The sequence below is a fragment of the Chamaea fasciata genome, unplaced genomic scaffold (genome assembly GCF_029207755.1).
Source record: "Chamaea fasciata isolate MVZ Bird 193981 ecotype frontalis unplaced genomic scaffold, bChaFas1.0.hap1 SCAF_1, whole genome shotgun sequence".
NCBI classification, from domain to species: domain Eukaryota; kingdom Metazoa; phylum Chordata; class Aves; order Passeriformes; family Sylviidae; genus Chamaea; species Chamaea fasciata.
In genome coordinates this window covers 141,652,768-141,669,091 of record NW_027094086.1, presented here as the reverse complement: position 1 = coordinate 141,669,091, position 16,324 = coordinate 141,652,768, and positions in this window count along the sequence as shown.

Below are 16,324 nucleotides of genomic sequence, written 5' to 3'. Positions count from 1 at the left end.
GTCAGAGAAGCCATGCTCTCTGTGTTCTGCGTATCTAATAAATATTCTTTGTAAGCCTTCCCTGACCTAGGAAACTATTGCTATTTTACTAGGAAGATATTAAAGTAGAAGCAAGCTAAGTGATTTGCATAAGTAATAATAGGATGTCAATGGTTAGCGTTAGTAAAAAGGCACAAGGAATTCCAGTGCTGTAAGTAACAGTCATAATCTTCTCCCAGGAAAGTTGAAAAGAAAAAAATCCTTCCAAAATGAGTCTGTGATAATTTCTAGCATGTACTGTAATTTCAGTCAAACCTATCAGTCTCTAGTCAAAACGTGGAAAAGCGTAGATTTGAATGGACTTTTAGAAGGAATGAAAATTTGTATTTCGCTCAATCTTAAAAATCCATTCCATTCTTTGAGTGAAAAAGAAAACACAGGAAAATTATCCATTCAAAACTAGAATGAAGGACGTCTCTTTGTTAAAAACTCCAACAGCGAACATTTTTAAATTTGAAATTATTCAAACTTCTAGCCAAAAGAATTATTTGGTTTTAATCCAGATTTTTGAATACATCTATTTGTTCAAAAAATCATGGGGGATTCCCATGGCAATTATCTGAACATTTCTATCTTTGAACAATTCACTACTTCAATTCAGTGCTTTTCCTATACAATTATCCAAATGATGTCTTTGTGCCTTCCAATAAGGATATTTGAATTACACCATTTTCAGTTTTTTTATGTGCCTGCTTCTGTGCACGCTTTGAGTCAAACCTCCATCAGCCCTCGGATCTTTGGTCTATTTTGAAACAAAGACATCCTGCAAGACTGGAAGTCCCTCGCAAAATCCCACTGCATATCTTTCCCAATCATAATCTAAATGTCCAGTGGCTGGTGAGTCTGACCTTAAGGCTACCCCACCATGCCAAGGAGGGATTGCAGTCATGATTTCTACAGCTCATTTCAGCTGCACCTTGCTTGCCTTCATCTGCAGCTTGATTTTTGGGAACACAACAATTAGGACATTGGCTGCTCTCATTGACTGTCCTGTGATTGCTCCTCAGTTGTATGAAGGTTCTCCAGCTCAGGACATCAGTCCTTAGGCCATTCAGGTGGATCCAGGCTTCCCAGTGAACCTTATAGTGGCAGCAGCTTGAACCCACACACTTACCTGATTCATCTTTGGTGTCACCCTATCAAAATGAGTCACAGAGATGGACGGTTTCCAGATTTTAAAGACAAAACCACTTTGGTTGTGCTGAGGCATTTTGCTTATTTTGATCATGTGAATAGAATCAAGTATGAAATACAGCCGAGGTTGAAGATTTAAAGGGGGAAAGATGAGTCAGATTCTGATACTTTTAAAAGGAGTGCCATTGGATTCGAAACTGTTTCAAATAATAGCCAAAATAGTGGATGCAGAAATAAACAATGGCCCTTTTGAAAGAAAGGATCCATAAGAAACCGGTTGTGCAAAGAATGTACCTGAGAAAATCTTACTGAAAATAGCTTATGTTGCATTAACTAAGAATCTGTCTTTTTTTTTTTTTTTTTTTTTGGAACCTTGTGCTGCCATGAGTTGGACACACAGAGACATTTCTCAGAATGAGTTGTTTATAGAACAACTCCTATCTCTAAGTGTGGTGTAGTCAAAATAAAACCTTCCAAACAACCCTTTCAACTTCCACTGTCATCACCTGACAACATTGCTTTTTTGAAAGGGTTTTTGTTTTAGTAGCTGCTTGAGATGAAAGAAGCATAGTCATATTAACAGATAAAACTCCTGTGATAAATCTCTCTTGCCATTTGGGCAAGAAGGAGTGCTTTTCTTCCCAAGATTTTATTGATTGTTTGTGAACTCATTGATAAAACAGACTGTGTGCCTTGCTGCAAAATGTTGCCAGCTCTACATGCCGTCTGGTTTAACAATGAATCCAATATTAAATGTCCTATTTATGACAGGAGCCTTATGAAAAGCCATGCTTTTAAAATAACAAATGGTCCTTTGCACATCATTTTAGTGTGGAGATGTTGTTCACAGGAAACAAGAATTAGAGTTGCAATGCTGCTTACTTTTTAGATCTAGCAAGCATATTTTGTAAATTCATTAGTGGGAAGTCAAAAAAGAAAATGAAATTAAGCCTGAAATCATGATGAAAAGGCAATCCAGGTTACACAGTCCTGCCTGGAAAGAGAATTATTTATTCTTTTATCTGATAACAAAGACAGAGAAAATAAAAATCTGAACCATCATTAAGATTCTAGCTGGAATTAATCAGTAGGATTCCAAACATTCCAAGTATCACCTCGTACTAGTGAGGCTTAGCTATGTGCACTGGAGTACAGCTAATCTGGAAATATCAGCTAAATTCAGAGTTCCCCACAGTTGGGAGCAGGAAAGCGCAGTGAGTTGTGATCAGCATTTGTCCTCATGTTTGCTGTGAGTGATGGAGGCAAGTCAGCGTAAGCACACACTTGCAGATAATCACTTACCTGACAGGGCTTTGGATGATGAAAAGACTTTCCTCTGTCTCCAGAGAGCACGATGCTTATTTCAGACGTTTCCTGGAAGACAAAGGGATAGAATAAGAGCCTTTAGATTACACTGGGATGACAGAGATCTTCTAATAAAAATGTAAAGGTCAAAAGGCTCCATCCTTCTCTGGTGTAAAACAGCAAAACTTCAGCTCTGACATCCACTTACAGCTGCTGAGGATCTTGATTATCAAGGTAGTGTCTGTGTCTTTTTTGCTTTGTTTGTCAGGCAGCACAATGCCATGCAGAAGCACAGTAAGGTTCCAGATATAAGTGTTTGCTGTTAACAAACCAAGTACAGTACTCAAGGCATAATTAGTAGGCTTTTTTCTAGAAGTTCACAGAAAAAAAATAACAAAACACCAGCAACCCTCAAGCTCTACAATAGCAGCAAGGATCCCTGTTTGGTTTGCAGAACATTTAGAGGGCACTAACAGATAGATCATAGCTCACATACTTGTCTTTTAGTAGTTTAGATCATCATCAGTCTAAGGATGGGTGCAGGGGGTACTTGAAGGAATGGAATGTGAATGACATATCTAGAAGAAATAAGATATTATTCTTGTTGCTATCTTATTTGATAGTTTTTGATAATCCATTGCATATGTAACCAAGTGAATTACACTTCTCTCAATATGTACTTTCGTAATTTAGGTGGATACAAAGCCTCCCTGTTTGTGTTTTATTTAGTTTTTTTGATTTATTTATCAAATGGTTGTAATGGAGACCACGATTAAAGAGAAAAGAGAACAAAAAGTAATAATTAAACAAAAAACAACAAACCATCACCAAAACTGTGGACTTTCAATATTTTTATGTGCCATTTAAATGTATTTTATTAAATCCCAGCATGATCCTTTCTTGCTGAATAATCAGAATTCATTCTGAAATGGACAGAAAGTCAATTGTTTTTGCTTAAACCTGTCTCCAGCTGAATTTATGTTGATTGGTACGTGACAAAAGGACAAAAGGGTGATTTTCCCTTTGCTTTCATTATTATGAACCCAAAACTTGCCTTATTACGGTGTTCTACTGTTGTTTCAAAGTGCGGTTTCTTTTAATGTATTATTATTTGAAGGATGTAACAAATTAATTGTTCATTAACTGCACATGATTGAAGATCATTATTCCTACTTTCATTACAAGCATGTCTGATTAGTGCAGGGCTTTTTGTGTTGGCCTTCCTGCCACCATGTGCCCTCTCCAGCAGCTTGGAATTCATGGACAGACTAAAATTGCTGATCATATCAGTCCTGTGCTACCATCCTCACAGTGCCTCTGTTTGACAATAGCCAGTTGCCATGGAAATAATTGTGGTGTCACAAATTCAGTGTTATGATTTCATTGGACGATCATGTAAAGTGGAAGAAAAGGTTTGCATGTGTAGCTAACACAAACAGCAATGGAAAAAATAAAAACATATCCGAGAGGACAACACCATCTGCTAACTGCCTGTAAGGTTTTTCTGAGTAGTCCTTCAGGTAGATTTTTCAGGTCAGATCCCTTTTCTTCAATATTTCTGTTGATGGGAACTCTTTGCTCTCTGCCACATTTTCTATTAATCTGTGGGCAGTCAGATATTCAGTGAAGTGACAGCAGCATTCCCCAACAGCAGGTATCTAGGGCTAGACAAAGTGGACCAGACAGCACCTCATTTGTATTCTGCCCCACTTACGGCTGAGCCTCTGCCTTCATGAGGCACTGGTACACAGCCATGGCCCTTCTGTCAATCAACACATGCTAAAAAGTCATGTGCAGCAGACATGCAGGAAGGTGACAAGGTGTTTTTCTGCCAGCCACTGCACCTGGCGCTACTTGTTGGATCAGAGACATTTCATCTCTTTGTCTCTTTGTCCTTTTTTTATTAGATTTATTGGAACACTTTTCATTTGAGCTATATTCATGGGTAAACTCTGCATGGACATTGGTTATTGTGTATGGAAAAACTTCTCATCTACAAAGAGACATAAAACACCTGTTAATGTTGTATATATCTCTTTCTGACAATCTCCATGTTCTGCACTTAAACTTTATCCATGTTTAAGGTTTTTTACCCAGCTTGTACATATTAAGTTTCTGAGGGCATTTTTTGAGGTTTAGCTCTTTAACTGTGATAGGGTAACCAGAAGTCCCAGTTTATCTGGGGAAGAAGAAGAGTACTAGAATTTATACATCTGTTTCAAAACCTGAAAATTTACTTTTAGCCCAGATTTTAGTATGGAGAAACAGGGCTTCCCTTGTTTTCACCCTTTGAGATCATGAATAAACAATTCCTGGAAAGTTTCGATATACGTAAACTTCAACTCACTTCTGGGCTCTGATATAGCTCAACATATTGCTGTTGCACTTGCCTGGTTGCAGTTGGGGCTATCCCAATTTCCTGATGATGAATATTTCCTTCCTGAGCCTGTCCTGATAGAATATTTGAAGTTGAGTAAAGGCCATAAACTCGTATGAAGGCGTAAAGGCATGAAATATATAGTATTTACAGTACACATATTATAGATTACTACTCAGGAAGTCTATTAAGGAATATGAAATAGGTCTCCCCACTCTTTATTTAATCATCTGTAGAAGGAGGGTATTGATATCTCCCTACCTCACAGGCACATTTTGAGGGTAAATACATTCATGGCTACAAGATACTCACTCTGGTGTCCTGGGACAGCAGAGTAACCAGATAGCATTCAGAGGGTAAGAAATTTCTTTCAGTTTTACTAAACTAATTAATTCCTGGTATAGTGCCATTGACTCTAAAGCAGCAAATGTTGTTGTTGAATTTTAACAGTTTCAAAACAAGGCTTTGAAGGTTTTTCTTGTGCTGCCCACAATATCGCAAACCTATGGGTTTAATTGCATTTGAAATGTGTCCAGGGTGTCCTCAGCACATAGCAGCACACTCTGTTTTCTGCACGTTTGGGTCAGAGCCATTCTCTCCTGCTTTGAGGATCTGTTTGAAATAATCAACTTTCTCCTTGGGAGAATTTGCATGCAAGAATTAGTTTTCTCATGCATGGAGAGTGTTTTTAATTTCTGAGGCAAATTCAAGGAAAAAAAGAGAAATGTTTTGATTTATGCAAAGCTGAGAATGTTTTTGGAATTAATTTTTAAATCTAGCTACAACCAGCTTACACCAATATAATTTGTTCTAGACCTTGTCTACACAGAAGTGTTAAACTAGTTTTGAAAAAAGTGAGTAAGTGACGTTAGGATTCTAATCCCAGAACTAATCTTGGGCATAATCACAAGAAAATTGGTAAGGGATACATAAAGATTTACTGAGTAGTAGCACAAGCAATGTAAATAAAACTGGGGCAGGGCTGTGTGTAGAAAATTGTCCTTGTCAGAAGAACTAGATATTGGGCAGTTTTATGGCACTAAAAGTATGGCTGTCAAAGGTAAGTGTTGGTACAATAGCTGGGCTGTAATTCAAAACAAGATTTAGGAGTGCTGTTCAGGACAGAAATAGCTGAAAATTAGGGCCCTAGCTCTGTAAATCACATTTTCAAGGCACAGGTAGATCTCTACCTTGTATGAGAAAAAGCTGAATTCTTCCCAGCAGGAAACCCAAACACCACACACTGATTTAGAAAATGATAAACAAAATTCTGTTGAAAAGTAAACAGCTGGAACTCAAAGAAAGAAATGAAAAAAGACTGAACTCTTGATTGGCACTAATTGGGCAAGGGAAATATTTCAGAGTATCTTGTAGGATTTGGAGAAATAGTCTGAATTCTGGTGAATTGCTGTCCTGAACTCCAGGTTATAAATGATACTTTAGGTATCTGATCAGTTCAATAAGCATCTATTTCCCTGATGCTCCTCAGATATTTGATGGAGTCCTGCATGACATTCTGAAAATAAAATTATCGCTACACAAAAATCAGTGAAGTTCTGTTAAATGAATTAAAACTTACTCAGCTTGGGAAGTGACAGTTTGCCAAAACTACAGCCTTTGTAAGGAGAAGCTGTTGATTAGCTATTTTTAAATTTTGATGTTCTCTCTGCTTCTTCATGTATCTCACAATTTTTTCATTGGAAGACTTTTTTTTTGGCAGGACTTTTGATTGCTGCTGTTCAGAAAAGTAGGGGAAACATTATTACAATAAAAATCCATGTAAGTATAAAAATTATCCAAGCTTTGAAGGTCTTTTATGCATGCAGTTTTCTCTTTCCTTTTTTTTTTTTTTTTTTTTTTTTTCTCTTCACCCTCATGAATTCGAAATTTCAGGCTCTTGGTCTATTTCAGGGAAGGAAGGAAAAACCTTAAATCCTGAAGATTTTGCAATATGGAAAAATCATTTGCCATCCAACTCTAATTAAAAACTTTCTCTAATTAAATCTTACTTAATTGACAAATCTCAAAAGAAAATAATAATGAATCAGGATACTATGGAGCTAGTCCTAATGCAATCTGTTCCTGACCAAATGCTATACAGCATCCTTATCTGTAGTGTTGAGAACAGTCACTGCTAGTAAAATTTGCAGATGACATGTATGGGTGGTATAGTAAATACTGAGGATGATTAATTTCTGTGACCTAATTTGGCAATTTCTTGAGCAGTTCTTTTAATATGAAACACATGAAAAGACACACCTTTAGGAAAGAAGGAGGTAGGCCAAGAATGCAAGCTGTGGGGCAGGACTTGAGATACTGAAATCCTCAAAGCAGATGTGGTAGCAAAGCAGCTCAACATGAACTCTGTGTGATGCTGCAGCCAACAGGGCAAAACAGCTTTGGTGTGTGCATAAAAACAGAAAATCAAACAAGCACGTGACATTCGTATTCCCCTGTAGAGATATTACAAGGCAGTGGCTGGATCTTGTGTCTAAACTACAAGGAAAAATCTTGTCAAACCATGTGATTGAGAGAGGAGCCACGAAGATGGCACTAGTTATAATGAAAGACCGAGGTGTTTCAGGAATTTGCTAATCTTCCACCCAAGAGCTGCCAAGCTGATTATTGATATAACTACAAAACTAAGGATACCAGGCTGTAGCTGGTTCTTAGTCCACCAGAAATGGGTGTGATCAGATTTCACTTTTGGAACCTGAAGTCAAAAAGTCTGGGGTAGGGAAAAGAAAATTAACACTGAATTCAAACAAGAATGGCACTGCTATTTCTTGGAGTGTAGTGGCTTCTCTAGCTTCTAAAGTCTTCTACCCTACTCCATGTGTTTGCTAAAATGCATGCCTAGATGCAGAGAGATTCACACAAATATTAATGTGATGTCTAAGCAATTTTTAGACGTGATTTCAAACCACAATAAAACTACTATAGGATGTCCGTGGCTCAGGCAGGATGGAATCCATCAGGGATCTTCCCCTGCCCCTTTTACTCCTCTGTAATTTTTTCTCCCTCCTTTGTGTCATCAGTACTGATTGGTTGGTTGCAGGATGAGGCAGGTGAGCTCACTGACCTAGATGGAAACTAACAAAAAAACAACAAAAAAGTAACCCTAGTGACTGAAATGGCATGTTCAGAGCAGCTAGCAATCTGAGACCATATGCATATTCACAGGCCCTTCTAAACTTGCTCCTTCCCTTGAAAGTTGCTGGCTGATTTTGCCCCTGACACCTCAGACAAAATGGAAAAGTTCACAGTCTGTGTCTCACTTAGGCACTAAAAGAACAGGACAACACAGTCCAGACAGCAGCTATAAGAGGATTTACTACTTTCCATTAGGCAATGTGGTGCCCAGAGAGCAACTGGACCATGAAGAGACCTGCATCCCAGAATAGTTCCTTGCTAGAGCTTTCTACCATCTCTAGACAGTGCCTTTTTTTTCTTCTTTTTCTAAAATGCAGCAATTTGTCTTTATATATTGTGTTGCTGAGGGCAGGGAGAAGAGAGAGGTCTTGCTACTTTCCTGACCTAAGAAAAGATGATATAGGCTCTGCTAAACAAGCACTTACAGAGTCAGCCAACCCAAGTGCCTGCACTTCAGGCACAAAAGTAAACCTTCAGCTCTGTAGGGAAAGTTTGTGCTAGAAAATTTAAATGAAAATGGTATTTATATAGCTAAGTTGTTTTTTGGTATTTATATAGCTAACTCTCATAAGGTTAGGTAGAAAAAATTGAAAGTTATGATATTGTTTTGAATTTTACACTACATTAGATGGTTGTAAACCAATGTGTTGATTTTGAGTGCCTATGTACTGTAGCCATGAGGGATTAGGATGAAGATGTGGAATCTGTCATTTCTAGCACAAGAACTGGGGGTATCAGGTGAGCAGGCAGGTGGCAGGTTAAAAGCAGAGATGGTATCCAAGGGTTGACATGGGGTCTAACTGACACATCTGTGTAATAAAAATCCTGAGAAGATAATTTAATACTAAAAAATCCTTTCTGGTTGAGGAAGCCCCTAAGCAGCAAACTGCTGGATGTTAGAGGAATACTAACATATTCCCAAGACATACTAGGCGAAAACCATATGTTTGCCTCATTTCTGTGCTCTTTTTTAGGCATCCCCTACTACCCACTGCCAGAAACAGAACACTGATCTTGGTGAAACTTCACTCTGACTCACTCTTAAGCTCTGGTAAAAAACTATTCCCTGATGGCAGGAATTTATCATTTGAGAAGAAGGTTCTTGATATCAGACTATCGTTTCTGACTATCATCTTTAATTTGACATTCCTTCACAGTTGGTTTGCAACCAGCCACAGCTGTTCAAAATCCTCCCATTCTACTACAGATTCCTTGCAACTATTGAAGCTAAAAAGCTTCCAAAATTATACATGGAATTTACTACAAGGATTTTCTTCCCAAGGGAGTGGCTCTAACTTATTGGCTAGATTTTTCTAGACCTTGTTGCGCCCTGCAGTTTGCCTTATGAGTTCAGCGCTCCTATCACATGACAGTATTGCACAACTGAACTGGAAAGAGAAAAATACTGGCTCATTCATGTGGTCTGGAATTAAATCCATCAGTGTTATTCAAAGTGATAAGTAGAGCTTACACGTACAGTAAATCAGCCAGCACAGCATGATAAATTATGCTTTCCTCTCTGCCAAAGGATTTTTGAATAACCATTGAAATATTTTTCTGTGGTCAAACTCTGGATATGCAAAATAGATATGCAGGCTAAAAACACTCCTTGCCTTATACCCTGAGTTAAGTGACAGTGTGGTTTTAGATGCATTAAGGGCTTTGTCTGCTCGGAATCTCTTCTTGTAAAGTAAGGTATTTCAAAACAACTTGAAAGCCTAGATCTCCTTATTCAAGGGATGCATAAAACTAAACAACATAAAACTAAACAACATAAAACAAAACACCCCACATCAAAACCAAACTGGCATTTCTGGAATGGGAGTATCTGCAAAGAGACACATTCTTATAGGAGAGCTATTCTGGTCAAATTTCCCATGCAGACAGACCTTTAATTAATTCACTGTAAAACCATGTGTGGAAACTCTCATTCTGACTGAAGCTCAAATTATAGCAGTTTAATTGGTTTCCTTAAATTGACAGGTGTAAATGATATAACTAATTTTAATTTGGATACTAGAATATTTCAACATTTCAGCTTTCTTGGCTTTAGCATAAATTTTTGGGGCTTGTCTATGTTTGCAGTTATCCAGGTTTAATTTGAGATTTCAACATATTTAGACAAATCCGTGCTGGATGTTATGCAGCAAGCTCATATTCTCCTCTTCCCAAGTATCCCCTGATTATAGCTACATTTAAACTAAAGAAGAAAAAGGTATACTTTCGACAAAAAGAAAGAATGTCCATGAAGGCATCTGCAGTACTTTAAATCGGGCAGTGCAAGTCTGTATGTAGACTCACACTTGTTCATCTTTTATCTGTAGATGAGATGGAGGTCTTTGGATACATGAAGGTCTAAGCACAGCTGTCTGTCTTTGCTTGGATTTAAGTGATACATATTCAAAAATTATGTTCCATCATGTGTACTGTAGGACAGGCGTGGTTATCTGGGCACAGACAGCTGAGGGCAGAAACTTCAAACGTTTCTGAGTGCGCAGAATAAACAATGAGTAATTATGCATGTTGTACATCTTCCCTGAGCAGAGCAAAATTGAGATCTATGGTTAATGACAACAACATGCCAGCAGCATATAAACCTTTCCACCTGATTCTGACTGTGCTTTAGATCACTGCGCAGTGTGCCAGATGCTCTCTGTGTTACACACAGCAACTTTTTTTTTAACACAGAAATCCTAAGCTTGATGTTATTTATAGGTCATCATGGTAATTAGTGTTTTCCTGCTGAACTGTTTCAAATGTACTCTATAAAAGCCACGTAGTCAAAAGTTCGCTGTACGCCTCTGATTCCAATGCAGACATGCAGGCTCATGCTCTGAAATTCTGCTCACTCCTCCCATGTGTGAGGATTTTACAAATGAACCTTCCATCCTGATAAGAAAAAAGATACTAGCAATTACAAAAGATTTTGAATAGGGGAGTGAGGAATATAAATGAGCAGAAAGGTGCCAAGATATCAAGACTAAACCATCTGACTTGGTGATAGTTATTAAGTGAATTTTTAATGTGGTGGGTTGTTTTTCTGGTCCTTGATTGGAGTAAGATCTGTTTTTATGTTCTGTGTAGCAAAAATCCCTTTCAAAAGGTTAAGTCTGACTAAATGAAACATTATTAAAAGTGTATGCATTGTTCTTCCTTTAAGCTATTTTATCATGAATACCTATATGATCCTGTTGATAGTTAAAAAAAAATGAGAAAATGAAAAGAGACAGAAGGCAGGAAAAAAAGAACATTACTTTCTTTTCACACTCAGGTCTTTGTTTTTGGTTTTTAATGAATGCCTGCATTTCTGCGTTTGAACTCGGAAGAATGCTGGAATGTTACTTCCCAAAATGAACACAGCCTGATATGTGAAGGGCACATCTGCAAATGCTGCTGTGAATCTGAAAGGTGAAAGCCAAGTGAGAGGCATGAGGGATGAGGAATGAAGGGAAGGAGAGACAAGGCTTGCTAAGTGAAAAAAAGCACAGGCTGCTAAAAAGGTAGTGGAATGATGGGTTTCTCTAAGAAAAGTCAGTTGCATTGTTTTTATTAAAAACAGAAGGTTTTATTAAAAACAGAAGGTTTTTATTGTGGCTGTGCAGCGTCTTGGTGCAAGAACTTCTGGCCTCTTCTGCTTGCTTTCACTTAGAGCCATGCATACTGCTTCCCTTGAGAACATCTTTCAGTTCTGTATTGCAGCCAGTTCAATTAAAATCCTGCTGAATGGTATTGTTTATTTTTGAAAGTGCCACAATTATCAGCAGGAAATCACAGGAATAAGCAAGTGTCATTAATTGCTGTGATCTTGAGTCTGGTTGGTCTTGGACACAGACTGCATAACAAAGACAATGTAAGGTGTTTGAGTGTATCTTTAGCTGCTTTCTCCTTCTGTGATGTTATCGCTGACACAAGAACGTATTTTTTAAGTTTTGATTAATATAACGTCTTCGAAAACTCACATTATAGTTTGTGCTTTTCCTTTAATATTCAGATGAAAAAAAATTGGGGGGTTGTTATGTCTTACTCTCTAGTCATGTTCTTATGTTGGCAAGAGTGATTAAAATAATCAGTCTATTTCTTCTATCTTTGAGTTTCTTCATCATGGTTTCTACTCTACAAATACTTTAGTGTGCAGTTTTTCAGGGATGGATAGATAAATCAACAACTTTTAAGCAAAAGTTAGTATCAGCTTATTTAGTTAAGAAAGCATTAGATAATACCTGCAAGTTTTCAACTCGCCTGTGTTATTGTCTACAATATACTTTCAGCATTTAACACTTACTCATCCAAAGACCAGTGACAATAACTCTTAAACCATTCATTGAGTGAAATTAAATCAGGTTTTTATTCAACACCTTAAGTTTGACACTGGATAGTCTGAAAAATTCTGAGATATTGATGTACCTCTGCATATTAATACACGAAAATAAATTTCATTACATGAGCAGATTATTGTATTTTTTTGCAAGAGTGTGCTATATTCAAAGACTGCCTTCTCTCACAGCCTTGAGAGAGACATTGAGAGCCGTGACTTGAGTTCAGCTGTGTAAAAGTCAGGTGTTCGTCTAAGCACAATGTCTAACCTCCAGTTAGGTAGCTCAATACCTTACCATCTCTAGTAGATAGAAAGCAAGTAACTCTACCAAAATTGATACATACCCTGCTATCCTAAGAAATCAGTAGGATGTACAAAACCGTCTATTACCATCTAAGTTATTGCTAATAATTAATTCCAATGCTGACACAAAATGGATAGCAATGAAAACAATAAAACAATTGTTTGAGTCCCCGTCTCAATGTAGAATATTGGTGAGTTTTGAGGTCTGAGGATGAAAGAATAGAAGATGAAATCTACTTCTACTACTGCTTGCATAGACTTTCATTATCTTAGATGTAGTAAATAATCTTTAAGTTTGAATTGAGCAACGCTTTTTTTTCTTCAGATGTTAGTGATATGTGGTTGATTCACAACAATATCGGTTCCAATTTTCCCTCAGCTTTTGAAAAAAAAAAAAAGAATTACTTTCTTTCTGATTAAGTTGTTTTAATATTGGAGAGACCGTTTCTACAGCTGTTCTTGGTTGCTTATTTAAAATTGGCTTTTTCCAGAAATGGATACCTAGTTTCTAAAATACAGTCCTTCCTCCTCCACTCTCACCCTGGTTTCTGATGCTGCCTTCATCTAAAAATCTGCTATGTCACGTCCTGTGGCGAATCACAGACCAACACTTCACCATGACTGCTATTAACATAATGCCTACCAGGACTGCTAAAATCTGGAGACAGACTGTAGCAGTAGCTATTGCCTACTGTTAACACAGCTACCAACAGTCTTTTTTTTCCATAACACATGCAGCAGTGGCCTTTAGTATATTTCTGGGTTTTCCGGGTACAGAAAAGCTGTATGATCAAAATGTAACCCAGAGTTTAAATACAGTGAATGGTGAATTCAGAAAATATTTTGTACGCATTTTTTATACCATAGATATCAGCTTGTTTTCAAGGGGGATAAAGAATTGATTCAGAGAAACTGAGGGAAAAACAGTCAAGTGCTCAGTTATGGTTGATTTTTCTGATAGAGACACCTGGAACTGTAATTTCTATTGTCTCACAGCACAATAAGAATGGCACTGCCAGGACATTGTATTGAGCTTTATTGTGAAAAATGCCTGACCTTGAAATTCTTTGTCTGAGGGCTGAGCACAAAAAAAATGGCCTCCATAGGAGAGGGCAGCTCAGGTGCCTTAATGAGAAAAACACTCCCCAGGTAACAAAATCAGCTCTGGAAGTACCTAGGCAGAAAGCCTTCTTTGAGATGCAGCCCTATCCCACTGTATTCATCTGGAATCCTTCCATTTATAAGAGGTTTGTGAAAATCTTCAGCATGAAGAGAGACCTACTGAAACACAGAAGGGACCAACTAAGTGATCTGACAGAAAGCCTGCCAGAGTTCAGGAGGTGTTGGGACAACTCTCTGAGGGACATGGTGGGATCTTGGGTTGTCCTGTGCTGGGTCAGGAGTTGAACTCAAAGGTCCTGATGGGTCTCATTGACCTCAAGATATTCTATGAACTCTGCTTACAGCAGTGTATTTCTCTTTTGAGAAGCAGTATTTCTTTCTCAAAGTGAGGAAGTCCCATGTTTGCTCAAGTTTAGCAGTGATCCATGAACTGTCACTGATTTTATACTAAATACCCTGTGTTCAATAACACTTTAAATATTCTTGGTTAACATGAATTTAATTTAAATCCCTTCACAATGAAATAAGTGACGAATAAAACTAATTTATAGATTTTCTTATTTTCATCTAAAGGAGGATGTCACCTAATCCTGCAATCATTTTTACATTAAGGTGAACAAGGAAAGCAGACAGATAAAAAAGCCAAATAAATATTCCTGCATTAAGCCAGAAATGTTTCCACCTACATTTGTTAACTGTGAAAATGGCAGCTAGAAGCTACAAAATAGCTTTTACTCATCTGTATATTGTCTTTGCTGGCATCAGATATACCTCACCTCCCCTTCACATCCCAGCTTAACATTACTCACTTATGCATGCACAGCATGTGCAAGTGTGAAAAAAATAACTTGTCTTGTAGGAGCTTAAGGTGGATAAATCTTTGATGTACACTGGTAAGCTATTCTAATCTTTGCAGGCACTGTAAGAGATATCAACTCTTTAAAACTCGTTCCTCTTAGAAAGCTGAACAATTGATCTTGTGAAGATCTTAGTAAATCTAGGATTTACTGTTGGAATAAATTGATACACATCTTTTAAAAGATACTTATAATAATCAGAATGCCTCCATAATGGACATAACTGCATTATGGCATGTAAAAAGTCAGCATATTTGTCATCAAATATTTTAAAATTAATGTGCAGAATATTTCTCCTTTCTGTTTTGAATATACCATCAAGCCAATGAAAATGGAGCATGCCCTCAGTTGATGAAAACTGACAGGTTTCCAGGACTTTGTCACTAATATTTTGGAACTCTATTTGAATTTCAAATAGCCATTAATGGCGTATTCCACTTCTTATTTAAGATCTATACAGATGGAGACTTTGAAATTCTAATGCATCTTATTATCTTTTAAGTTTCTTCTGCATTTTTCTCAATTAGGCAAAAGAAACACCTTTCCTGCTAAAGTGCTTGTACAAGAATGAAGCTGAAACAGTGTGCAAGCTTTATTTTTTGATCAGTGCCACCAAAACATTATGAAAATATAATGACTGAGATTATAATTCTGATACAATTTTTTCTTCCCCAAACTAGACCAGTACATGACTTTAAGGAGTGTAATATATCATCAGAAATCGTTACCAACTGGGAAGTGAAATATGGCTTAATATGCTGTCGTCTTCAATTACTATATGCCCATGTAATGGTCTGTAACAGCATTTTTATAACAAGTGAAAGGAGCCTTTAGCCATTGTATATCAAAGCCAATGGTGTCTGTTTTGCTCAGTTGCTGTGTTTAGTACATGTAACAGGAACACAGAATGCCTGGGTAGGATCTACAGCTTTCATCCATATGGGTACGCTGCCTAGCACAATGAGGCCTTTGATTCAGAAATGGGTACAGCTATAATAGATAAGCAGTGAAAGATAATAAACAGTAGGAATTGTAATTGTTGGTGTTTGGATTATTAATGCAGAAACTGCCTCACAGATATTAATCCATTTCACTGGTATCCTCTTGTACCAATTGATCCTCTGCCATTCTTTCTTCATTAATTAGGCTAGGGTATGTAGCAAATTAGGATGAATTCCAGCTCTGCCCACATTATTTGATTGGTTCCTCCCATTCTCATTCACGGTTTTATACACTCTTGATGAGGGAGTTGGAATTCATGCATCTGGCCCAGTAGCCTGGATAAATACAGCAGCAGCCCTCAAAGGACTATTCTGAATGAGAGACAGACATTTTGGAAAAAAACCCTAAAAAACCTTAACAAAAAAAACCCTATCATGGCATAATGAGTTCAGTTTATACAGTAGCTGTATAAGCGTAAATGTCAGGGATTGTTTTTTCCCTTCTGACTTTGCTTTGCTTGTACTCACAAACCTTTCTGGCAGGATGGTTCATTTCCTAAATAATCTCAGTGGCCCAGAACCAATGGTATCCTCAACCAAATCGCACCCTGCTGGTCCCTTTCACGTCAAAACTTTGAGGCATTCTGGCTCTTTGTCATTTACAGTTTCTCCACGACACATACAGTATTATTGCCAGTCAAGCCAGACTGTATGTCTTTTGATTTCGTTTGCATTCCTGGCTTGCTCAAGCTGGTCTTATTGAGATCACTGAAGAACA